Raw genomic sequence first — 8,267 nt, forward strand, 5'->3', positions numbered from 1 at the left:
GCCAGGGTGTTTATAGAGCGACATCCTTCCTCTGTGGCTCCCTCTCGGTTATAATGTGAATGAGTGTTTAGAAAAAGAGATGAAGAAGACAGAAATGGGCCGAATCCCAATGTCTGACTCACCTGCTTTTTTCCCCCTCCTAAACCACGCTTACAAAGAGGGCAACCCTTCCCCACGTAGTACCAGCACAGTAACCTGAGAACATCCATTTAGCGCATCTGTCCCTGTGAAAAGGACCTTCCAGTGACACCGAGCTGAGTGTATCCCGTTCTATTTATAGGCACTGTTTGTTTAATTCGAGTCCCGTCTCTAAGAATAAATAATGAACTCATCCTGGGGGCAAGCCAGAGCCTACAACTCTGAGACAAACTGTAAATCCCTTTCCCTTTCCTTCTGGTTCTGGAAGGGATTCTGTAGTTCAGAGGTGAGCCACTTTTGTTTGCTGGGCTGGGGTGGACTGGAGACCCAGGCATGTTTAGAAATTTGGTTTTGTGGTGGTTTTTCATAATGGTTTGGGGGAGGTTTTTGATGTTTGATTTTGGATTGGTGATTGAAGAGCAGATCTTGGACCTCTCTCACCCTCAAAGGAGGGACACCAACCAAATATCTGCGCCCCTGGTTGCTTAAACTTCAGACACAAAGAGACCCATTTGGACTCAGATCCCTCAGTAAGGAAGATGTGGCAATGGAGAAGAAAGATCCCTTTCCGTACCCTCCCGACCTGGTAGCAGAGACTGGGGCAGGCTATCTCATAAGGTACAGTACCATTCCTGGCTTTGTTCTTTTTGGTTTTTTTTTTCAGTGTGTGTGATGAGGACCAGGAGCCATAACTCACTTAAACTTTAAGTATGTAACCCCAGAATGTGGTGCACGACAGTCCAAAGGAGCATTATCTCAAGAAAACTAGTTTGGTTTACAGTCCATCTGTCCCCATGCTGACCTGCTGGCTTAGTGACTCCTAGAACTAGACCCACTGAGTCTGAAGGGAATGACCTAAATGGTGCCTTTGGGTCTAATTCAGGATATTTGCATATTGTAGCTAGCCCCATTCTCCCTTTCCAGGACTTTATCTTAAGAAGGTAACCAAGCTTCTCGGGGAAGTGTCCATTCATGTATTAATTCTCCCAATAAGTGTTGATCCACTACTCTGTGTCAGATACTATTCTAGGCACAGGAGATGCCTTGATGAAGAAGACAAGGCAATCAATCATGTGATGACAAGGTCTGATTTACATTGAAAAAACGTCAGCCTCTTGACTCTCTTCCAGCTAAGTCAGGCTGGCTGTGAGGTGTCTTCCCAGCAGGCCCTGAGCTCCATTCATTTATCCATTCTTCCATTCAGAAAGTACATAGGAAAAATACACGGGCTACATGTTAAGAACAGGTAGAATGCCTAGGTATAGTAATGAGCTAAAGAGATCTATCCCTGCCCTTAAGAAGTTTGGAGTCCAGTGGGGAAGATGGATATTAATCAAATAATCACCTAAATATAGATTATTTATTATTTATTATTATTACAAATGTTGGCCAGTTCTATAGAGCAAAGTTCAGGGTGCCATGAGCAAAGTTCAGAGCCTAAGAGAGGGGTCGACCTGGTTGGCTGAGCGGAGAATTAGCAATGACTAAGAATCCTTGTGTTGCTCCAGATGGTGTGTTGTCTACCAAGTAGTGAGACAATGATGTCTATATGTTGGAGGTGTGTTTTCGAGTTTCCATTAGCTGCACTGGGCCATCCACACTGTCACCTGGCTGTCCTGAGGACTGTCACAGGCCCCCCTGGGGAGAGTTTGTGTCCAGGGAGAGCATGGGGGTTCCTTCCGAGTCATCAGCTTGCTGAGGTTTTGACATTGATTTATGGGTCCGCAATGGACAGGGTGAAATCTTCTTTTTCTTATGGGACATTCGTCTTACTCTGTCTCATTGGGTCAAGGAGTAAAGAGTATCATCATCACGTGTGGTTTTGTTTTGTTTTAATTTCATTTATTTTTGGCTGCATTGGGCCTTTGTTGCCGTGCGCAGGCTTTCTCTAGTTGCAGTGAGCGGGGGCTACTCTTGATCGCAGTGCGTGGGCTTCTCACTGCGGTGGCTTCTCTTGTTGTGGAGCACAGGCTCTAGGCGCGCAGGCTTCAGTGGTTGCAGCACACAGGCCCTAGAGCGTGTGGGCTTCAGTAGTTGTGGCACGCGGGCTCTAGAGAGCAGTCTCAGTAGTTGTGGCGCACGGGCTTAGCTGCTCTGTGGCATATGGGATCTTCCCGGACCAGGCCTCGAACCCGTGTCCCATGCATTGGCAGGTGGATTCTTTACCACTGCGCCACCAGGGAAGTCCCCACATGTCGTTTTCATGCTTTTACTTGTGCATGGTAGTAATGTCACCATACTCAGAGATCTGAATTGGAAGATGGCCCCATGTCCCCCTTTGTACTTTCATGCCTTCAAATGTTCACATGCACTGCTTTGGAAAGGGAATTCCTCAAAGAAGCAGTCAGTGCTCCCAGGTATCTTTCTGGACTAATTTGGGTGCAACTTTGAGCAAATCCTTTCAGCAAATCCTTTCAAATCTTTACTTGAAAAATAGTATTGTGTATCGTCTCTTTTATGACCATTGTTTTTGTAGGCACCAAGTTAAAGCCAAGGAAAAAATATAAGAACTTGCCCTGCCCTGTAAGAGTTTCCAAGGCCATTCAGAAAAGATTTTTCATTCATTGATCCCAAAATATTTGTTGAGTACCTACAATGTGTCTGTACAGAACCAAGAAGGTACACATATCAATAGGACCAGCATAGTCCTGGCTTTGTGGAGCTTACAGTCTAGTGAAGGGAGAGAGCTGCTCAAACCATCAAGGAACAGGAGAATTTCAGATTTTTTTTTTTTTTTTTTTTTTTTTTTTTTTGCGGTACGCGGGCCTCTCACTGTTGTGGCCTCTCCTGTTGCAGAGCACAGGCTCCGGACGCGCAGGCTCAGCGGCCATGGCTCACGGGCCCAGCCGCTCCGCGGCATGTGGGATCTTCCGGGACCGGGGCACAAACCCGCATCCCCTGCATCGGCAGGCGGACTCCCAACTACTGCGCCACCAAGGAAGCCCCAGATGGTTTTACATGCTAGGCTGAGCAGAGAAGACCTCTCAGGAATCGTGACATTTGAGCAGAACCTGAATGATGAGATGGAGCCAACTGTGAAAAGATTTAAGGGAAGAGCATTCTAGATGGAGAGAAAGAATAAATAGGAAAGCTCTGTGGCACAAGGGTGATTGGTTTGTTTAAGGAATAATAAGTAGTTTATGTGGCTAAACGTGTATCAGGGAGGTGAGTGATGGGTAAGCTGGGGTGTAGAGTGTGAATTGTATTTTGAATTTAGAGGAAGCATTTGGCATGTAAACTGATGGCATTTCAGCCTGTGCCTACCTATCAGCCTGGGGGAGATTGTGTTGCCTTGGTGAAATTTTGGAAGTGACAGACCTGGAAGTCTTAGAACTCAGAACCCCATGTAAACCTATAGATGGAAAGAGAAGAAATTAATGTTGGCCTGTTTCTGGATAAGAACAGTCACCCCTAATCTTGGAGGCTTTCCTGGGTAGGAGAGGATGAAAGTACAAAGTAAATAAACCACGAAACAGTCTCCTGCTTGTTGTTCAGCATCCATTCCATCACCTTTTGGGGGCAGTGCCTGAAATCTCCTTTGGGAAATCATTGCTTCCCTGTTCTTGGCAATCTAGTTTGTCTCAGTCTAATCAGTGCATTCTTCACATCCTGCCCCTACACCCAAGTGATTGGCTCAGGGATGGGCACAGCACCCAGTCAGAGCCAACAAAACACAAGAAGACATTTCTTGGGACCTTCTGGCAAAAAGAACTTTCCTCTCTCTTCCTTGGGAGCACCAGTCTGTGGATGTGAGGTCTAGGACCACTGCAACCATTTGTGACCATGGAGGAAGATTCTGGAACTGCTAGAGATTGTGGGGGAACACAGCATGCTGCCTTAGCATGAAGCCAACACCACAAAAGGCAGAGCCAAGAGGAGAGAAATGAGTCCTTGTGATGGCATCAAGCCCCTGGATCAAGCCTCGCCTGAAGCCTGCCCTATTGCTGGGCTTTTTAGTGGCCTCAGCCAACTAAATGTTCTTTATTATATAACCCAATTTAAATAAGGATTTCTGCGTCTTGCAACGTAAAGAGCCCATATGATGGAAATCTTAGAATAGGTACCTGACAGTGCCAAGGGCCTCCTCTGCACCCCGGGCCTCTAGGAGGAAGTGAGCCTGTTCCAGAACCCAAATAAAAGGTCTCTCCTCCCACTTCTCTATTTCAGGGTTTCCATGCCTCCCGTCGCCATAGCACTGTGACTCTCTTGGAGAGGCAGAGGAACAGAGGGGGAGACGGGCCCGTTTCCAGGCTGTGTTGCCTCGTTTCATGGCTGGGGAGGGTGGGGGGCTGGGGGGTGAGGTGGCTCCACGCTTGACATTTCAGGATAGAGATAACAGGGTAAAAATAAACCCCCAAGCGCCGGGAGCAGCGCTCGCTTCTCTTGCTTCACAGTTCTTATCTCTCCCTGCCTTGGGGACAGAAAGGTTCCTTTCAGGTCACCGCATGGCTTGCCTCCCTCAGGCCCTGGATGGGGAGGAGGAGATGTAGGTGGTTGGTTTACCTTTGTCCACACCTGCTCATCCACCTCTGGGAAATCAAGTGATTCCTTTCTTCCTGCAGCCCCACTTTTTATTTTGCAAATAATCTTTCACATCTTTGCCCTCATCTGATGCTCCAGTAGCTGGGTGGGATGTGAGCAAGGCTGGGGGCTGGAGGTCTCCATCTTCCAGATGAGAAAACCAGTGGGTCTCGGAAAGATTAAGTGTCCAAAGTCACCCAGCTAATGAGTACAAATGTGTTCTGATCTAAACCCAGGGTCTTTTCTGCCTGTCCGTCAGTGGCCAGGGATAAAAAGAGTTTGATTCCCTTTCTGCAGCCCCAGCCCTCCCCCTACAGCCATGCCGGCTGGGTACCACAGGAGGGAGGCTGTTCACATCACCAGTGACATGAGCATCATCACGTGCTGCCTGACGGCACCGCCCCCTTGGTTCCCTCCCAATCACAGAGTCTCAGGGTTTTGTACAGTCCAGTGAGCAAACTACTGTTTACTGTGGAGGGGTGGCTGGGACTACAGAGTATTTTTTTTTTTTTTTTTGCAGTATAGTTGATTTACAATGTTGTGTTAGTTTCTGCTGTACAGCAAAGTGAGTCTGTTATGCATGTACATATATCCACTCTTTTTAAGATTCTATTCCCATATAGGTCATTACAGAGACCTATAGAGGCTTTTTAAAAATTCATTTATTTTTTATAATTAATTTTTCTTGGAGTGTAGTTGATTTACAATGTTGTGTTAGTTTCTGCTGTACAGCAAAGTGAGTCTGTTATGCATGTACATATATCCACTCTTTTTAAGATTCTATTCCCATATAGGTCATTACAGAGACCTATAGAGTTCCCTGTGCTATACAGTAGGTTCTTATTAGTTATCTATTTTATATATAGTAGTGTGTATGTGTATGTGTCAGTCCCAATCTCCCAATTTGAGGAACAAGCCTTGATCTGCCACTAAAGTGCAAGGAGGCTCCCTGAGCCCCAATCTTCCCATCTATAAAATGGTGATAAAAAGTATTCATACACGCTACCACTGTTACAAGGATTAAATAAGCCATTGCATGCGATGTACTCAACCCACATCATCTACACAATGATCTGAAATTTGGAGCTTCCTAGTACAGTGACAGCTTTTCCTGTGCCGGTGTTTGTGTATAGTGACAATGCCACTCACCCACGTCTACTGAACATGCCCTTTGAGTTCTTTTTCTTTCAGTGGTCAAGGATTTGCATGAGCCATTTCATCAGTTAAGACTCTTGTGGTTGCAAGTGACCGAAACGCCGATCCTAACTGGATTACATGAAAGGGAAATTTGTTGGCTCAGAAGGGATCTCTAAAGGCTGCCAAGGGTAGAGGCTAACTTCAGGCACAGCTGGATCCAGGGATGGAAGCAATACCATCAAGATCAATTTTCTCTCTCTCCCAGTTTCTCAGGTCTCTTCCATCCCTGCTGGCTCCCTCCTCGTTGTGGCAGAAATGGCTGTAGGAGCTCCCGGCTCATCTTCTTCGGATCAAGGCCAGCAGGAAAGAACCAGCCCCAGCATTCCCAGCAAGAATCTCCATGCATCTCAATGCCCATCCCTGAACCCATCCATCACTGTGGTCAGAGGAATGAGTTGCCCAGAGGGAGACAGGTCCGGATGGCGTGCCAGCCCCAGAGTCAGGAGTGGGTCTGCTCCACTCAAACCCCAGGTCCGAGAGGAGAGAGCAGTGGTGTCCAGAGGGGAATCGGGTGTCTGGTGTCTGGCAACCGCCCACACTTTACAGCCTGATATCCCAAAGTGGGCATTGATGTGTGGACTTCTGTAATCCCAGGGAACAGAACGGACTATAGCTGGGCTGCAAAGCCAGGTGGACTGGCGCCAACCAAAATTAAAAGCTCTCATCCGAGACTCCCTCAGTGCCAGCTGCTGACCAACTGGACCAGCTGAACTCAAACAGGATCCTTCTCGGAGCCTGACCTGCAGCCTGCCAGGTGCAAAGCCAGCATCCTGGATGGGAGGCTGACAAACTGGGGGCCTTTCCAAAAGCCTCCATCATTAAACCTTGTTCCACCTCCATTGTGATTTATTACTTATTTGTCTTTCCTCTAAAAAGGAACCAGCCATAATGCAAATGTCCCTTGATGGTACCCCCAAATAAACACAATGCAAAGCAACACTGTTATTAAATTGCAGCCAGTTGCTCTCCTGTGTTTCAAGCTTGAGGTCTGCTGTTAAAAGGAAGGTTAACCAGTGTCAGAGTGGCGTTAAGGACCCACCCAGCACCAGCTCCAGACTTAATGAAATTAAGACAGTTGAAACAAATTAGAAAGGGAATAACTTCCCACCAAGTGATTTCGTGGTGTTTAACGCTTTTGAAGTGCTGGCACATCGAAAATTCTCACTGCCAGGGAGTGGGCCATGCCTCCCAGCTTGCCCACTATTTGATACTGGTTGATCTGTAACCCCAAAGGCACTCTTGAAACTTCCCCTCTCCCCCCTCCTCCCCGAGCCTGCAGCAGAGATGGAAAAGAAAAGGATAAGAGAGTACGAACAATTTTTTTTAAATAATTATGGTTATTATGTATGCATTTCCAGTGGGAGATTCTGGGAATTATTCCTAAAAGGCTGGAAAGAATTTCTTCTTTTGATCTCAATTCTGAGCCAGAGAAAATCAAATTAAGAAAGAAAAGCAACAGAGAATTCTCAGTGGGGAGGAAGGAGCAGGATCTGGGCTGCTCATAGGGTCCTGGGGAAAAGAAAATGGAAAGAAAAGTCCCCAGACACGTCTGTGTCCTGATGTTGGCAGCCTAGGAGGAGGGCCAGCTGAAGGAGCCAGACAAAAGCTGGGAGGAGAGTGAGGCTGTGTCCCCACATGTCCCTGCGAGCCTTCCTTCCCTTCCCTTGAGGGGCTGGAGAATGTTCCCCTAGTTCCTGTGGTGCTTCCCACCTCACACGTGGCCGCCAGCCTTCCTCCGATGGCCCTGACTTCCAGAGAAGCCCAATCCAGAGCAGCCACAACAGACCAGCCAGTGTGGGTGTGTGAGCGGTTCTTTAAAAAAATATCCTGCCTTAGAGGACCGGGAGAAATGGTCCTGCCACTTCCCTAAATCTTCTGCGGTTGCTAAGCAGCCCGCCTCCACCCCTTTGCACTTCCCTCTGCTCTGTGCCTTTGTCTCTCTCCACCCTCCACCCCCACCCCAGCTCTTCCCTGCCTCCCTGCCGGGCTTAGAAATCAGAGAACAGTCCCTGAGTGTCTCCCAGCTCCGAGGGCCACAGCAGTGCCACGGCACGCGACCTCCCTCCCTGTTCCGCAGATCGTGCTCTTATGGCCTGGCTGGAAAGACCTCTGCTGGACCGTTCCCACCTGCCTCCCTCCCTGCCTCCCTCCCTCTCTCCCTCTCTCTCTCTTTTTCTTTCTTCCTTTCTTTCTTCCTTCCTTTTTCTTTCTTTCTTCCTTCCATTTTCTTTCTTTCTTTCTTTGTTTCTTTGTTTCTCTTCCTTCCTTTTTCTTTCTTTGTTTCTTTGTTTCTTTCTTTCTTTCTTCCTTTTTCTTTCTTTCTTCCTTCCTTTTTCTTTCTTTGTTTCTTTGTTTCTTTCTTTCTTTCTTCCTTTCTTCCTTTCTTTCTTTTTCTTTCTTCTTTCTCTTCT

The 8,267-nt window shown here is 47.3% G+C and overlaps 1 long non-coding RNA gene across 1 annotated transcript; it reads left to right on the forward strand.

The window, feature by feature from the left end:
• Positions 1-338: 338 nt before the first annotated feature.
• LOC114487761 (uncharacterized) lies at positions 339-6,795 on the forward strand. Its single transcript, XR_003683140.2, has 3 exons — positions 339-424; positions 635-756; positions 6,062-6,795. It is a non-coding gene; the product is annotated as an uncharacterized lncRNA (long non-coding RNA).
• Positions 6,796-8,267: the final 1,472 nt, after the last annotated feature.

Source organism: Physeter macrocephalus, chromosome 14, assembly GCF_002837175.3.
Source record: "Physeter macrocephalus isolate SW-GA chromosome 14, ASM283717v5, whole genome shotgun sequence".
NCBI lineage: Eukaryota > Metazoa > Chordata > Mammalia > Artiodactyla > Physeteridae > Physeter > Physeter macrocephalus.